The 17,197-nt window shown below is 42.3% G+C and overlaps 1 long non-coding RNA gene across 1 annotated transcript in view; it reads left to right on the top strand.

Annotated features, from left to right (window-relative positions):
- Positions 1 to 1,912: 1,912 nt before the first annotated feature.
- The window catches only part of LOC139757565 (uncharacterized), a 29,088-nt gene continuing 13,803 nt past the window's right edge, over positions 1,913 to 17,197 (top strand). The window contains exons 1-2 of the long non-coding RNA XR_011714669.1: positions 1,913 to 2,465; positions 4,394 to 4,620. This is a non-coding gene — a long non-coding RNA (uncharacterized lncRNA). The remainder of the gene's footprint in view (positions 2,466 to 4,393; positions 4,621 to 17,197) is intronic.

Raw genomic sequence — 17,197 nt, forward strand, 5'->3', positions numbered from 1 at the left:
CTCCACTTAAAGGGCTGACCTGGATTAAACGAAGTCGAGTTTGGTCTCTCGTTATGTCTGGTAACCACTGCTCCTTTACCCTCGTAAGATCTGGTGTCTTGCTGCACCCCTGAAGGTTTACCCAAACCTATCATGGATGACGCAACCCATCCCCAAGATACGAACCTGCTCTGATCCCTCTTATCACCCTCCCGAACTTACGTCACCTCAACTCTCGCTTCTTTGACGTCTCCCTTCTTTGAGATCACCACTGCGGCTCCCATGTTTGACTCTCCTCTGGTTCTTCTAACTCAGGCAGGATGGTGGATCTCTTGTTGTGACCGTCAGCATGTCCAAAGTACATGACGGGCTGTAGCCTAAGCTTTTGCTTCTTAAGCTTCTTTTCTTCGGTATTTCTTCTTCTCTTTGTTCCTCAGTGCACAGCTTCCTCTCCGTCTGGTCTATGACAGTAGTTGCTGGTGGAACAACTCTCTTTTATAATATCAGACACCTTGTGTCCCTCCAGTCTCTCTCTCTCTCTCTCTCTCTCTCTCTCTCTCTCTCTCTCTCTCTCTCTCTCTCTCTCTCTCTCTCTCTCTCTCTCTCTCTCTCTCTCCTTCCCAATAAGTGTAGTCCTTTTGTTCCAGTATATTCGCATATCATTATGTACAGTGTGCATATATATATATATATATATATATATATATATATATATATATATATATATATATATATATATATATATATATTATATATATATATATATATATATATATATATATATATATATATATATATATATATATATATATATGTAATGCAAACCTTCAACAGCCAGGATTGGGACCCTTGCGTGGCATGCGGAATCGCTATTCTTAGTTTGTGATTGATCACTGCGTATCGCTCCCGCCTGCTACGCAGGGGTCCCGGGTTCCATCCTAGTTGTTAAGGTTTGTATGTGCTATGAAGGTGCGCGTACATATGCAATATATATATATATATATATATATATATATATATATATATATATATATATATATATATATATATATATATATATATATATACCTCCAACAGCCATGATCGAACCCGGGACCCCTGTGCAACAGGCGGGAGCACTACTGTGTGCTCGAATACCCTTCGTCTCACGTTGGTGAGCAACAGGGGGTACAACGGTCATTTCCCATCAGGCTCTACGGAGCATTTGAAACAAAAAGTTTAACTAAGCAATTTTCATTGTAAAAGTTACTCAGATCATGCGCAGGAGGTAAAACTCACTCTGAGCATGCGCTAAAGGAGAATTTTGGCTGAGCTTGCGCTGGAGGTGAAGCTTACTCTTGAGCATAAGCGAAAGTGAAATTTTGGCCTAGCCTGCGCAATAGAGGATTTCTTCCTGTAGTACTTAACCAGTTACTGTATTTTACACTATTTTTGTAATGTTTTGGGGGAGTCTTATGATTAATGTTTTTTGTTTAATAGATTTTAAATGTAAGCCTGATTCTACATTGACTTGTACTGGAAGAAATCCTCTTTTGTGCAACCTTGACGAAAATTTTTCTTTAGCACATTTTTTTAAGATTCACCCCTTGCGCATGCTCAGTACAAGTTTTACCTCTTGCGCTTGCTCAGTGTTAACTTTTACCACTTGCGCATGCTCAGTGTAACTTTTACCTCTTGCGCATGCTCACTGTTAACTTTTACCTTTTGCGCATGCTCAGTGCAAGTTTTACCTCTTGCGCATGCTCAGTGTTAACTTTTACCTCTTGCGCATGCTCATGTAACTTTTACCTCTTGCGCATGCTCACTGTTAATTTTTACCTCTTGCGCATGCTCAGTGTAACTTTTACCTCTTGCGCTTGCGCGGCATGAAGTGGCGCATGCGCACATTTCTGTTGTTTGATTTGTTTAGAATTAGTGGCGCGAAATAGCTCGGTGAGTGTGGATGTCGGTCGTTCAGTGTCCATAATTTAACGGTCAATATCCTTAAAGATCGGTGTCGGGAATATCTCTTCTGATAATGGTGCAGTGCAATAACTGAACTTTACTGAAGTGTTAATGAAGAAATCATCGAATTCGTTATGATTATAAAGAAACATATACTTCTATGGAGGCAAACACTCTTGTGCTTGATGAATTGTGCGATTTTTGTGTGTGTGTTCTTGTTCGAGTGGTTTAAGGTTGACGTCACTAATTATACCACTGTGTTCTCATTAGTGTGAGGTAATTATACATCATTGTGAGGTGAACTCTGAAAAGGTTGGAGACTCCGTACCATGATATTAATGAAAGTGAATTTAGCAAGTGAATTACCTAGTGATGGAGGGACGGAAACAAAATTATTTTCCTTCCCAGACTGAACCGAAGAAAGTGACAAAATTAGCAAAACTGGATTCATCGAGCAGCCATAGTCATCTCCAGCTCTTCAATAGGAAATTGCCCATCGCTGACCAACACGTCCACTGGAGCTTTATAGTCACCTCGTTAAGGTAAGTGATACCTCCATTTTGTTTTCTATACAGGGTCCGGGGTAGGAGCACCCTGATGGAGTTAGTATAGATAAACTACTGGTGGGAACCCATGATTCGGGACGACAGGTCATCAAACTTAAAGCGTCATTCTGGGATATTTTTCTTTTGCCCAACGCCACAATTTGAATTGGGTTTTGCGTAACCCAAGGGTCATCTAACTTAAACCTTTAACCTGGGACATTTGTTTTGGCTTACGCCAGACCATTTCAGTCGGGTTTTGCGGGGCCCAAGGTCTCTCAAACTTAAAGTTTTACTACGTGAGTTTTGTTCTGGCTGGCCTCCACGTCTGGAGACGGAGTACACTATCCTCCACGTCTGGAGACGGAGTACACTATCCTCCACGTCTGGAGATGGAGTACACTATCCTCCACGTCTGGAGATGGAGTACACTATCCTCCACGTCTGGAGACGGAGTACACTATCCTCCACGTCTGGAGACGGAGTAAACTATCCTCCACGTCTGGAGACGGAGTACACCATCCTCCACGTCTGGAGACGGAGTACACTATCCTCCACGTCTGGAGACGGAGTACACTATCCTCCACGTCTGGAGACGGAGTACACCATCCTCCACGTCTGGAGACGGAGTACACTATCCTCCACGTCTGGAGACGGAGTACACCATCCTCCACGTCTGGAGACGGAGTACACTATCCTCCACGTCTGGAGACGGAGTACACTATCCTCCACGTCTGGAGACGGAGTACACTATCCTCCACGTCTGGAGATGGAGTACACCATCCTCCACGTCTGGAGACGGAGTACACTATCCACGTCTGGAGACGGAGTACAGTATCCTCCACGTCTGGAGATGGAGTACACTATCCTCCACGTCTGGAGATGGAGTACACTATCCTCCACGTCTGGAGATGGAGTACACTATCCTCCACGTCTGGAGACGGAGTACATTATCCTACACGTCTGGAGACGGAGTACACTATCCTCCACGTCTAGAGACGGAGTACACTATCCTCCACGTCTAGAGATGGAGTACACTATCCTCCACGTCTGGAGATGGAGTACACTATCCTCCACGTCTGGAGATGGAGTACACTATCCTCCACGTCTGGAGACGGAGTACACTATCCTCCACGTCTAGAGATGGAGTACACTATCCTCCACGTCTAGAGATGGAGTACACTATCCTCCACGTCTGGAGATGGAGTACACTATCCTCCACGTCTGGAGATGGAGTACACTATCCTCCACGTCTGGAGATGGAGTACACTATCCTCCACGTCTGGAGATGAAGTACACTATCCTCCACGTCTGGAGATGGAGTACACTATCCTCCACGTCTGGAGATGGAGTACACTATCCTCCACGTCTGGAGATGGAGTACACTATCCTCCACGTCTGGAGATGGAGTACACTATCCTCCACGTCTGGAGATGGAGTACACTATCCTCCACGTCTGGAGATGGAGTACACTATCCTCCACGTCTGGAGATGGAGTACACTATCCTCCACGTCTGGAGATGGAGTACACTATCCTCCACGTCTGGAGATGGAGTACACCATCCTCCACGTCTATAGACAACCTCCGCTTCCGTAGACGGTGTTCGCCGGCCTTCGAGTCCGGAAACGAGGTCCAGTGGCGGCTTTTTGCCAGCTTTACGTCATCCCTGGTAATCTGTGTTAGTTACGCTTCCTAAATACATTCCCTTCAAACTTAAGATTAGTTTTACCAAAGCATTGGCGCCTTTCACACGTGGCCAGTGTGTGTGTGTGTGTGTGTGTGTGTGTGTGTGTGTTTATACCATCATTTTAAACTTTTTTTTTTTTTAACCCAGTAATGCCTGAGTGTAGCGTTGTGAAAACTGTTTATATCCTTGAGTATGAGAACATTGGCTGACATTCTTAAATCATCTCTCTTTGGCGTACAGAGGTTCCGAAAACTGAAAACATTCAAGTTCTTGACTCCGTGGGGGAACTTTGTGGGCATAACAGTCGTTTGTCACAAGAGGCAGCGAGTGAGTGGAAGCCAAATATCACCGACGCCATTCACACTGAGGATGTCGGATGAACCATGACGGATTTTTCGTTGAAGTTATAGACATGTTTTGACGCTCGTGGTGAAGCACTGAGCGAGACCTGGTGACCCAGGACCCATGTGAGCTGTTTGCCTATTATTTATCCCACTATTATTTATCCCACTGTTTGCTTTGAAGAATGTATGTGAGAAATACTTAGAAAAGCAAATGGATTTGTATGTAGCATTTATGGATCTGGAGAAGGCATATGATAGAGTTGATAGAGATGCTCTGTGGAAGGTATTAAGAATATATGGTGTGGGAGGAAAGTTGTTAGAAGCAGTGAAAAGTTTTTATCGAGGATGTAAGGCATGTGTACGTGTAGGAAGAGAGGAAAGTGATTGGTTCTCAGTGAATGTAGGTTTGCGGCAGGGGTGTGTGATGTCTCCATGGTTGTTTGTTTATGGATGGGGGTGTTAGGGAGGTAAATGCAAGAGTTTTGGAAAGAGGGGCAAGTATGAAGTCTGTTGGGGATGAGAGAGCTTGGGAAGTGAGTCAGTTGTTGTTCGCTGATGATACAGCGCTGGTGGCTGATTCATGTGAGAAACTGCAGAAGCTGGTGACTGAGTTTGGTAAAGTGTGTGGAAGAAGAAAGTTAAGAGTAAATGTGAATAAGAGCAAGGTTATTAGGTACAGTAGGGTTGAGGGTCAAGTCAATTGGGAGGTGAGTTTGAATGGAGAAAAACTGGAGGAAGTGAAGTGTTTTAGATATCTGGGAGTGGATCTGGCAGCGGATGGAACCATGGAAGCGGAAGTGGATCATAGGGTGGGGGAGGGGGCGAAAATTCTGGGGGCCTTGAAGAATGTGTGGAAGTCGAGAACATTATCTCGGAAAGCAAAAATGGGTATGTTTGAAGGAATAGTGGTTCCAACAATGTTGTATGGTTGCGAGGCGTGGGCTATGGATAGATTTGTGCGCAGGAGGATGGATGTGCTGGAAATGAGATGTTTGAGGACAATGTGTGGTGTGAGGTGGTTTGATCGAGTGAGTAACGTAAGGGTAAGAGAGATGTGTGGAAATGAAAAGAGCGTGGTTGAGAGAGCAGAAGAGGGTGTTTTGAAGTGGTTTGGGCATGTGCAGAGAATGAGTGAGGAAAGATTGACCAAGAGGATATATGTGTCGGAGGTGGAGGGAACGAGGAGAAGAGGGAGACCAAATTGGAGGTGGAAAGATGGAGTGAAAAAGATTTTGTGTGATCGGGGCCTGAACATGCAGGAGGGTGAAAGGAGGGCAAGGAATAGAGTGAATTGGAGCGATGTGGTATACCGGGGTTGACGTGCTGTCAGTGGATTGAATCAAGGCATGTGAAGCGTCTGGGGTAAACCATGGAAAGCTGTGTAGGTATGTATATTTGCGTGTGTGGACGTATGTATATACATGTGTATGGGGGGGGGGGGGTTGGGCCATTTCTTTCGTCTGTTTCCTTGCGCTACCTCGCAAACGCGGGAGACAGCGACAAAGTATAAAAAAAAAAAATCTTTATTCATACTTCAATTTTCATGATACTTTTAGGCTTTTAACTGAATTATGTAGACACTATACATTGTCTTTATATGCGAATGTTAAAAGATATATATATATATATATATATATATATATATATTTATTTATTTATTACATTGTGATTGTAAACATAAAACCTTTTTCATAAATGTTTATATCAAAAAGAAAATCCATTAGAGGTGTTCTCTCCAACGTTGCATTGATCTTAATGTTATTACGAGATATTTACAATGCCCAGTGTAATTGATGTGGCAGAATGTTAAGCTTTTCCGATACACTTATCTGCCATATAATAGGAGCTTCATGCCTAATAGCCAAAAAAGGCTGCTCCTTCCCTAACAGACGTCGGTGTAAAGGAATTAGTCGACGTGTGTCGTGGATTGAGCTAACGATGTTTATCAGAGACTGTCACTGATTTTTTTCAGGGAATAAGCATTCTCTCTCTCTCTCTCTCTCTCTCTCTCTCTCTCTCTCTCTCTCTCTCTCTCTCTCTCTCCAAAATATATTAACTCAGCAAAATATTTAGGATAATTAGTGTATATTCCCTAAGAACTCGTACAAAGACAGCAGAATAATTCTATTCGGTAAAGAAACATTTTGGCTTAGACAAGGATTTCACAACTATTATCAATAACCTGTAGACCTAAATCTTAAGCTGGAAACCAAGTAAAAATATTTAGTATTTATTCCTCACTTTACCCTAACGTGTGGACTTAGTTACCCTAGCATATGGACTTAGTTTACCCTAACGTATTGCAGGACTCTTGAGTTTCTTTAACACGGGTATAGAAATTACGAACCTCTCGACAGGTTGTTTCATAGCTGAGCAGAATCTTAGTCAAGCAGTGGCGAGTGACACTGACAGTACCGGGAGACAAGTGTAGAGGTGTAGCCACAGGGGACTAGAGGTAATATACTGGTCAATGTCAAGTGAAGATTAAAAGGTAGGCTATGTGGCCACTGGTGACAGCTAGCTAGCCACCGACGTTATCTTTAGGGAATAATCACCGTTTTCTGTCTCTGAAGTGTGTCAGGCAGGAAGCCATCGTTACGGAGTTAGGCAGTGTAGTGTATCTAGGAGTGAGCTACCGACGTATCAATCACGAAGCCACTGATTTCTGTCAGGAAGTGAGCAGGGTTTTTAGTGTATCAGGTAAGAAACCACCGTTGTGTCAGAGATAATCGAATTTGTTTGCCATGAAGTTAGTTACCGACGTGTGTTAGATCTCAAGGTTGAGTAATTATTTGTCAGTTGTGGAGACTTCAGAAGTTCACGAACTGTACTGCCTAGTTCTCCTTTCTGTAGCAGTGAATTAATTTATGAACCTACCACATTTTATTTTCGTGTCATTTGTAATTGTGGCTTCCTTTGATGATAGTAAGTTTAAGGAGAACCTTTCATTAGAACGTTGCAACATTAATTTGACAAAAGCTGGTTGGCTTAAATTAGCTTAATCAATTAGCCTAGTGCTATGACGATCCTCCCCACAGTAATCATAAGAGGTCGGACATGGTAGATTTAGACGTGAAGTCTTTGGTGGATGAGACTCCAACCATTTACCCTCAGGCTCCTGATACAACAATGGGATTTAGAAAACCTGAAGTAGAGGAACTATAGAAACAAAGAAGAGCACGAAATACGTGTAATGGAGTTGAAAGAAAAGATTGGCAGCTCAAAGAATAGGAATTAAAACATGAAATAAATATGCCAGAACGTAGAGAGAATGAAGGGACATTGGAATTAGCTCATGTACAACAAATTAAGTAGTTAAGGACTCTGGTGAATCCTCCTGCCAGCACCGGTGTCAGCAGGGAATGATAACGGTATCATCATGTGCACTTGTTTTAGTTTTGCCGAGGATGATCCGGAAGAATTTTTACTCAATTTGAGATCAATGTAGGACTATCCTGATTCAGGCAGTTTTGACTGGTCACACAAGCTTAGTTTGTTAATCGATCCCGTCTCATAATTTACGGGATTATCCATATTTTAAGAGCATGTTCTAAAGGTTATGGAGATTAATACTTGAACACCTAAAAAAAAATGTTCGGAAAGCGTCATTTCATGTCTAAAAGTCTAAGAGAGCGCAATAGAACATTTCGTTAATCTTAGAGTTTGCATAATCAGTTATTTTATATAGTCCGTTGAACATCAGCTTATGTAATCGTTATACTAGTTATTAACACTGAATGTCACAAAACGAAAAGAAAAGAATGAGTGGTAAAATTCGTAAAAACAGGTTTAATATTAATTTGTAAACTCTAGATAGTGATAATATGCTTGTATCTAGTACAGTTGGTTAAAGTTACAAAAACTGAAAAAGTTTAGCTTCAATAACTGAACGAAAATGTAACGTGTGCCAAATGACCAAAAAAATAAAACTTTTCCCCTTTTTTTTATTTTATAGTAAATGTCGGTATATTACTCATTCTCGTTCTGGATTCGGACATACATCAGGTGCTTTAAGTCAGCACATCCGATGTGATGCTGCCTTGTATTTTCCACAGGTTTGTAACTTTCCTCTAGAGCTTCCTATGATTCTTGACTTACTGGTATAAAAGGTTTACCAGTAATTCGTCTTCCATGCATCAACTTTGCACTGAAATGGTATAGCACCACTGATAAGATCAAGTCTAGCGATTCCTGTAGCTTACATAATCGTACCTATCACACTTTCATGGCCTGAATTGAAGGCACTAAAGATTACAGAGAACTTGTAAGTAATGCACTGATCCACTGCTGTAACCGTTGTAAAGTCTGGCAGTTGCCGTGGGTACTTGTACCACTTGAGTGTGAGGGAATATTAATATTGATTCCCATTGTAGTTCCTTCTAGGACCTTTAACCATCCATGATTGCAGCTTCGTACAGTATCCTGTATGAACTATGCACACCGTTGAGTGTAGAAGCATATGGAAAGATGATCCAGAGGTCGTTTTATCACAATTTTCTCCTTTTGAAAAGTTTACGTTGTCCATTGATGAGGGATTTGTTCTTGGTTGACATGTGTAGTACGATGCAGAAGTCGATTGTATTAAATCCTGACATGCCTTTTTATCAACCATAGACAGTCTAAGGTGATGATATATGATAGGCATCTCTCCTGTCACATACTGTAAAAGAATTTTATTGGCTTCTGATACTTTTCAAGTTTCCAGACTTGTCCCATTTGCTTGTACATACGTAAAACTCGGCTTGACATGCGAGAAAGTCCATTGACATGGTCAGTGGAGTGAGTCATGGCATGTGAAGCGGCAGGGGAAACCGTGGAAAAGTCCGCGGGACCTAATTATTGATAAGTGGCTGTGGTTTTGGTGCTTTGCATATGACAGCTAGAGACTGGATGTGAGCAAATGCAACCTTTCTTCATGCTACATTACTAATGCGGGAAAAGGTAGACAAGTATAAGAAAAAACATTATATATATATATATATATATATATATATATATATATATATATATATATATATATATATATATATATATATTCGTTTCTTTTCATACTATTCGCCATTTCCCGCGATAGCGAGGTAGCGTTAAGAACAGAGGACTGGGCCTTTGAGGGAATATCTTCACCTGGCCCCCTTCTCTGTTCCTTCTTTTGGAAAATTAAAAAAAAAAACGAGAGGGGAGGATTTCCAGCCCCCCCCCCCCCCCCCCCCCCCCCCCCGCACCCTTCCCTTTTAGTCGCCTTCTACGACACTCAGGGAATACGTGGGAAGCATTCTTTCTCTCCTATCCCCAGGGATTATATATATATATATATATATATATATATATATATATATATATATATATATATATATATATATATATATATCCCTAGGGATAGGGGAGAAAGAATACTTCCCACGCATTCCTCACGGGTCGTAGAAGGCGACTAAAGGGGACGGGAGCGGGGGGCTAGAAACCCTCCCCTCCTTGTATTTTAACTTTCTAAAAGGGGAAACAGAAGGAGTCACGCGGGGAGTGCTCATCCTCCTCGAAGGCTCAGATTGGGGTGTCTAAATGTGTGTGGATGTAACCAAGATGAGAGAAAAGGAGAGATAGGTAGTATGTTTGAGGAAAGAAACCTGGATGTTTTGGCTCTTAGTGAAACGAAGCTCAAGGGTAAAGGGGAAGAGTGGTTTGGGAATGTCTTGGGAGTAAAGTCAGGGGTTAGTGAGAGGACAAGAGAAAGGGAAGGAGTAGCACTACTCCTGAGACAGGAGTGGTGAGAGTATGTGATAGAGTGTAAGAAAGTAAACTCTAGATTGATATGGGTAAAACTGAAAGTTGATGGAGAGAGATGGGTGATTATTGGTGCATATGCACCTGGGCATGAGAGGCAAGTGTTTTGGGAGCAGCTGAATGAGTGTGTTAGTGGTTTTGATGCACGAGACCGGGTTATAGTGATGGGTGATTTGAATGCAAAGGTGAGTAATGTGGCAGTTGAGGGAATAATTGGTATACACGGGGTGTTCAGTGTTGTAAATGGAAATGGTGAAGAGCTTGTAGATTTATGTGCTGAAAACGGACTGGTGATTGGGAATACCTGGTTTAAAAAGAGAGATATACATAAGTATACGTATGTAGGTAGGAGAGATGGCCAGAGAGCGTTATTGGATTACGTGTTAATTGATAGGCGCGCAAAAGAGAGGCTTTTGGATGTTAATGTGCTGAGAGGTGCAATTGGAGGGATGTCTGATCATTATCTTGTGGAGGCGAAGATATGTAGAGGTTTTCAGAAAAGAAGAGAGAATGTTGGGGTGAAGAGAATGGTGAGAGTAATTGAGCTTCAGAAGGAGACGTGTGAGGAAGTACCAGGAGAAACTGAGTACAGAATGGAAAAAGGTGAGAACAAAGGAGGTAAAGGGAGTGGGGGAGGAATGGGATGCATTTAGAGAAGCAGTGATGGCTTGTGCAAAAGATGCTTGTGGCATGAGAACGTGGGAGGTGGGCAGATTAGAAAGGGTAGTGAGTGGTGGGATGAAGAAGTAAGATTATTACTGAAAGAGAAGAGAGAGGCATTTGGACGATTTTTGCAGGGAAATAATGCTAATGAGTGGGAGATGTATAAAAGAAAGAGGCACGAAGTCAAGAGAAAGGTGCAAGAGGTGAAAAAGAGGGCAAATGAGAGTTGGGGTGAGAGAGTATCATTAAATTTTAGGGAGAATAAAAAGATGTTTTGGAAGGAGGTAAATAAAGTGCGTAAGACAAGGGAACAAATGGGAACTTCAGTGAAGGGGGCTAATGGGGAGGTGATAACAAGTAGTGGTGATGTGAGAAGGAGTTGGAGTGAGTACTTTGAAGTTTTGTTGAATATGTTTGATGATAGAGTGGCAAATATAGGGTGTTTTGGTCGAGGTGGTGTGCAAAGTGAGAGGGTTAGGGAAAATGATTTGGTAAACAGAGAAGAGGTAGTAAAAGCTTTGCGGAAGACGAAAGCCAGCAAGGCAGCGGGTTTGGATGGTATTGCAGTGGAATTTATACAATAAGGGGGTGACTCTGTGGTTGACTGGTTGGTAAGGTTATTTAATGTATGTATGATTCATGGTGAGGTGCCTGAGGACTGGCGGGATGCTTGCATAATGACAGTGTACAAAGGCAAAGGGGACAAAGGTGAGTGCTCAAATTACAGAGGTATAAGTATTGTTGAGTATTCCTGGGAAATTATATGGGAGGGTTTTAATTGAGAGGGTGAAGGCATGTACAGAGCATCAGATTGGGGAAGAGCAGTGTGGTTTCAGAAGTGGTAGAGGATGTGTGGATCAGGTGCTTGCTTTGAAGAATGTATGTGAGAAATACTTAGAAAAGCAAATGGATTTGTATGTAGCATTTATGGATCTGGAGAAGGAATATGATAGAGTTGATAGAGATGCTCTGTGGAAGGTACTAAGAATATATGGTGTGGGAGGCAAGTTGTTAGAAGCAGTGAAAAGTTTTTATCGAGGATGTAAGGCATGTGTACGTGTAGGAAGAGAGGAAAGTGATTGGTTCTCAGTGAATGTAGGTTTGCGGCAGGGGTGTGTGATGTCTCCATGGTTGTTTAATTTGTTTATGGATGGGATTGTTAGGGAGGTAAATGCAAGAGTTTTGGAAAGAGGGGCAAGTATGCAGTCTGTTGTGGATGAGAGAGCTTGGGAAGTGAGTCAGTTGTTGTTCGCTGACGATACAGCGCTGGTGGCTGATTCATGTGAGAAACTGCAGAAGCTGGTGACTGAGTTTGGTAAAGTGTATGAAAGAAGAAAGTTGAGAGTAAATGTGAATAAGAGCAAGGTTATTAGGTACAGTAGGGTTGAGGGTCAAGTCAATTGGGAGGTAAGTTTGAATGGAGAAAAACTGGAGAAAGTGAAGTGTTTTAGATATCTGGGAGTGGATTTGGCAGTGGATGGAACCATGGAAGCGGAAGTGAATCATAGGGTGGGGGAGGGGGGCGAAAATTCTGGAAGCGTTGAAGAATGTGTGGAAGTCAAGAATATTATCTCGGAAAGCAAAACTGAGTATGTTTGAAGGAATAGTGGTTCCAACAATGTTGTATGGTTGCGAGGCATGGGCTATGGATAGAGTTGTGCGCAAGAGGGTGGATGTGCTGGAAATGAGATGTTTGAGGACAATATGTGGTGTGAGGTGGTTTGATCGAGTAAGTAATAATAGGGAAAGAGAGATGTTTGGTAATAAAAAGAGTGTGGTTGAGAGAGCAGAAGAGGGTGTTTTGAAATGGTTTGGTCACATGGAGAGAATGAGTGAGGAAAGATTGACCAAGAGGATATATGTGTTAGAGGTGGAGCGAATGAGGAGAAGTGGGAGACCTAATTGCAGGTGGAAAGATGGAATAAAAAAGATTTTGAGTGATCAGGGCCTGAACATGCAGGAGGGTGAAAGGCGTGCAAGGAATAGAGTGAATTGGAAGAATGTGGTATACCGGGGTCGACGTGCTGTCAATGGATTGAACCAGGGCATGTGAAGCATCTGGGATAAACCATGGAAAGTTGTGTGGGGCCTGAATGTGGAAAGGGAGCTGTGGTTTCGGTGCATTATTACATGACAGCTAGAGACTGAGTGTGAACGAACGTGGCCTTTGTTGTCTTTTCCTAGTGCTACCTTGCACACATGAGGGGGGAGGGGATTGTTATTTCATGTGTGGCGGGGTGGTGATGGGAATGAATAAAGGCAGACAGTATGAATTATGTACATGTGTATATATGTATATGTCTGTGTGTGTATGTATATATGTATACGTTGAGATGTATAGGTATGTATATTTGCATGTGTGGACGTGTATGTATATACATGTGTATGTGGGTGGGTTGGGCCATTCTTTCATCTGTTTCCTTGCGCTACCTCGCTAACGCGGGAGACAGCGACAAAGTTTTTTTTTTTTTTTTTTTTTTTTTTTTTTTTTTTTTTTTTTTTTTCTTTTTAGTGAAAGAGAAGAGAGAGGCATTTGGACGATTTTTGCAGGGAAAAAATGCAGTTGAGTGGGAGACGTATAAAAGAAAGAGGCAGGAGGTCAAGAGAAAGGTGCAAGAGGTGAAAAAAAGGGCAAATGAGAGTTGGGGTGAGAGAGTATCATTAAATTTTAGGGAGAATAAAAAGATGTTCTGGAAGGAGGTAAATAAAGTGCGTAAGACAAGGGAGCAAATGGGAACTTCAGCGACAAAGTAAAATAAATAAAATTAATAAATATAAATATATGTATTTGCGTGTGTGGACGTGTATGTATATACATGTGTATGTGGGTGGGTTGGGCCATTCTTTCGTCTGTTTCCTTGCGCTACCTCGCTAACGCGGGAGACAGCGACAAAGTAAAATAAATAAAATTAATAAATATATATATATATATATATATATACATATATATATATATATATATATATATATATATATATATATATATATATTTTTTTTGCCGCTGTCTCCCGCGTTTGCGAGGTAGCGCAAGGAAAGAGACGAAAGAAATGGCCCAACCCACCCCCATACACATGTATATACATACGTCCACACACGCAAATATACATACCTACACAGACCTCCATGGTTTACCCCAGACGCTTCACATGCCCTGATTCAATCCACTGACAGCACGTCAACCCCGGTATACCACATCGATCCAATTCACTCTATTTCTTGCCCTCCTTTCACCCTCCTGCATGTTCAGGCCCCGATCACACAAAATCTTTTTCACTCCATCTTTCCACCTCCAATTTGGTCTCCCTCTTCTCCTTGCTCCCTCCACCTCCGACACATATATCCTCTTGGTCAATCTTTCCTCACTCATCCTCTCCATGTGCCCAAACCACTTCAAAACACCCTCTTCTGCTCTCTCAACCACGCTCTTTTTATTTCCACACATCTCTCTTACCCTTACGTTACTCACTCGATCAAACCACCTCACACCACACATTGTCCTCAAACTTCTCATTTCCAGCACATCCATCCTCCTGCGCACAACTCTATCCATAGCCCACGCCTCGCAACCATACAACATTGTTGGAACCACTATTCCTTCAAACATACCCATTTTTGCTTTCCGAGATAATGTTCTCGACTTCCACACATTCTTCAAGGCTCCCAGAATTTTCGCCCCCCTCCCCCACCCTATGATCCACTTCCGCTTCCATGGTTCCATCCGCTGCCAGATCCACTCCCAGATATCTAAAACACTTCACTTCCTCCAGTTTTTCTCCATTCAAACTCACCTCCCAATTGACTTGACCCTCAACCCTACTGTACCTAATAACCTTGCTCTTATTCACATTTACTCTTAACTTTCTTCTTTCACACACTTTACCAAACTCAGTCACCAGCTTCTGCAGTTTCTCACATGAATCAGCCACCAGCGCTGTATCATCAGCGAACAACAACTGACTCACTTCCCAAGCTCTCTCATCCCCAACAGACTTCATACTTGCCCTTCTTTCCAAAACTCTTGCATTCACCTCCCTAACAACCCCATCCATAAACAAATTAAACAACCATGGAGACATCACACACCCCTGCCGCAAACCTACATTCACTGAGAACCAATCATTTTCCTCTCTTCCTACACGTACACATGCCTTACATCCTCGATAAAAACTTTTCACTGCTTCTAACAACTTGCCTCCCACACCATATATTCTTAATACCTTCCACAGAGCATCTCTATCAACTCTATCATATGCCTTCTCCAGATCCATAAATGCTACATACAAATCCATTTGCTTTTCTAAGTATTTCTCACATACATTCTTCAAAGCAAACACCTGATCCACACATCCTCTACCACTTCTGAAACCACACTGCTCTTCCCCAATCTGATGCTCTGTACATGCCTTCACCCTCTCAATCAGTACCCTCCCATATAATTTACCAGGAATACTCAACAAACTTATACCTCTGTAATTTGAGCACTCACTCTTATCCCCTTTGCCTCTGTACAATGGCACAATGCATGCATTCCGCCAATCCTCAGACACCTCACCATGAGTCATACATACATTAAATAACCTTACCAACCAGTCATCAATACAGTCACCCCCTTTTTTGATAAATTCCACTGCAATACCATCCAAACCTGCTGCCTTGCCGGCTTTCATCTTCTGCAAAGGAATAGAGTGAATTGGATCGATGTGGTATACCGGGGTCGACGTGCTGTCAATGGATTGAATCAGGGCATGTGAAGCGTCTGGGGTAAACCATGGAAAGTTGTGTGGGGCCTGGATGTGGAAAGGGAGCTGTGGTTTTGGGCATTATTGCATGACAGCTGGAGACTGAGTGTGAACGAATGGGGCCTTTGTTATATTTTCCTAGCGCTACCTCGCACACATGAGGGGGAAGGGGGATGGTATTCCATGTGTGGCGAGGTGGCGATGGGAATGAATAAAGGCAGGCAGTATGAATTGTGTGCATGGGTATATATGTATGTGTCTGTGTGTGTATATATATGTGTACATTGAGATGTATGGGTGTGTATGTTTGCGTGTGTGGACGTGTGTATATATACATGTGTATGGGGGTGGGTTGGGCCATTTCTTTCTTCTGTTTCCTTGCGCTACCTCGCAAATGCGGGAGACAGCGACAAGGCAAAATAAAATATAAATAAAAAAAAATATATATATATATATATATATTTCTTTCTTTCATACTATTCGCCATTTCCCACTTCAGCGAGGTAGCATTAAAAACAGAGGACTGGGCCTCTGGGGAAACATCCTCATCCAGCCCCCTTCTCTGTTCCTTCCTTTGGAAAAAAAAAAAAAGAGAGAGGGGAGGATTTCCAGCCCCCTGCTCCCTTCCCTTTTAGTCGCCTTCTACGACACGCAGGGAATATGTGGGAAGTATTCTTTCTCCCCTATCCCCAGGGAAATATATATATATATATATATATATATATATATATATATATATATATATATATATATATATATATATATATATATATATATATATTTTTTTTTTTTTTCATACTATTCGCCATTTCCCGCGATAGCGAGGTAGCGTTAAGAACAGAGGACATGGCCCCCGAGGGAACACCCCCACCCGGCCCCCCCCTCTGCTCCCTCCCTTGGAAAATCAAAACAAAAAAATGAGAGGGGAGGATTTCCAGCCCCCCGCTCCCTTCCCTTTTAGTCGCCTTCTACGACACGCAGGGAATACGTGGGAAGTATTCTTTCTCCCCTATCCCCAGGGATGTGTGTATATATATATATATATATATATATATATATATATATATATATATATATATATATATTTTTTTTTTTTTTTTTTTTTGTCGCTGTCTCCCGCATTTGCGAGGTAGCGCAAGGAAACAGACGAAAGAAATGGCCCAACCCACCCCCATACATATTTATATACATACACGTGCACACACGCAAATATACATACCCATACATCTCAATGTACGCATATATATACACACACAGACACATACATATATACACATGCACACAATTCACCCTGTCTGCATTTGTTCATTCCCATCGCCACCTCGCCACACATGGAATAACATCCCCCTCCCCCCTCATGTGTGCGAGATAGCGCTAGGAAAAGACAACAAAGGCCCCATTCGTTCACACTCAGTCTCTGGCTGTCATGCAATAATGCCCGAAAGCACAGCTCTCTTTCCACATCCAGGCCCCACAGAACTTTCCATGGTTTACCCCAGGCGCTTCACATGCCCTGATTC

The sequence above is a fragment of the Panulirus ornatus genome, chromosome 2, assembly GCF_036320965.1.
Source record: "Panulirus ornatus isolate Po-2019 chromosome 2, ASM3632096v1, whole genome shotgun sequence".
Lineage (NCBI taxonomy): Eukaryota > Metazoa > Arthropoda > Malacostraca > Decapoda > Palinuridae > Panulirus > Panulirus ornatus.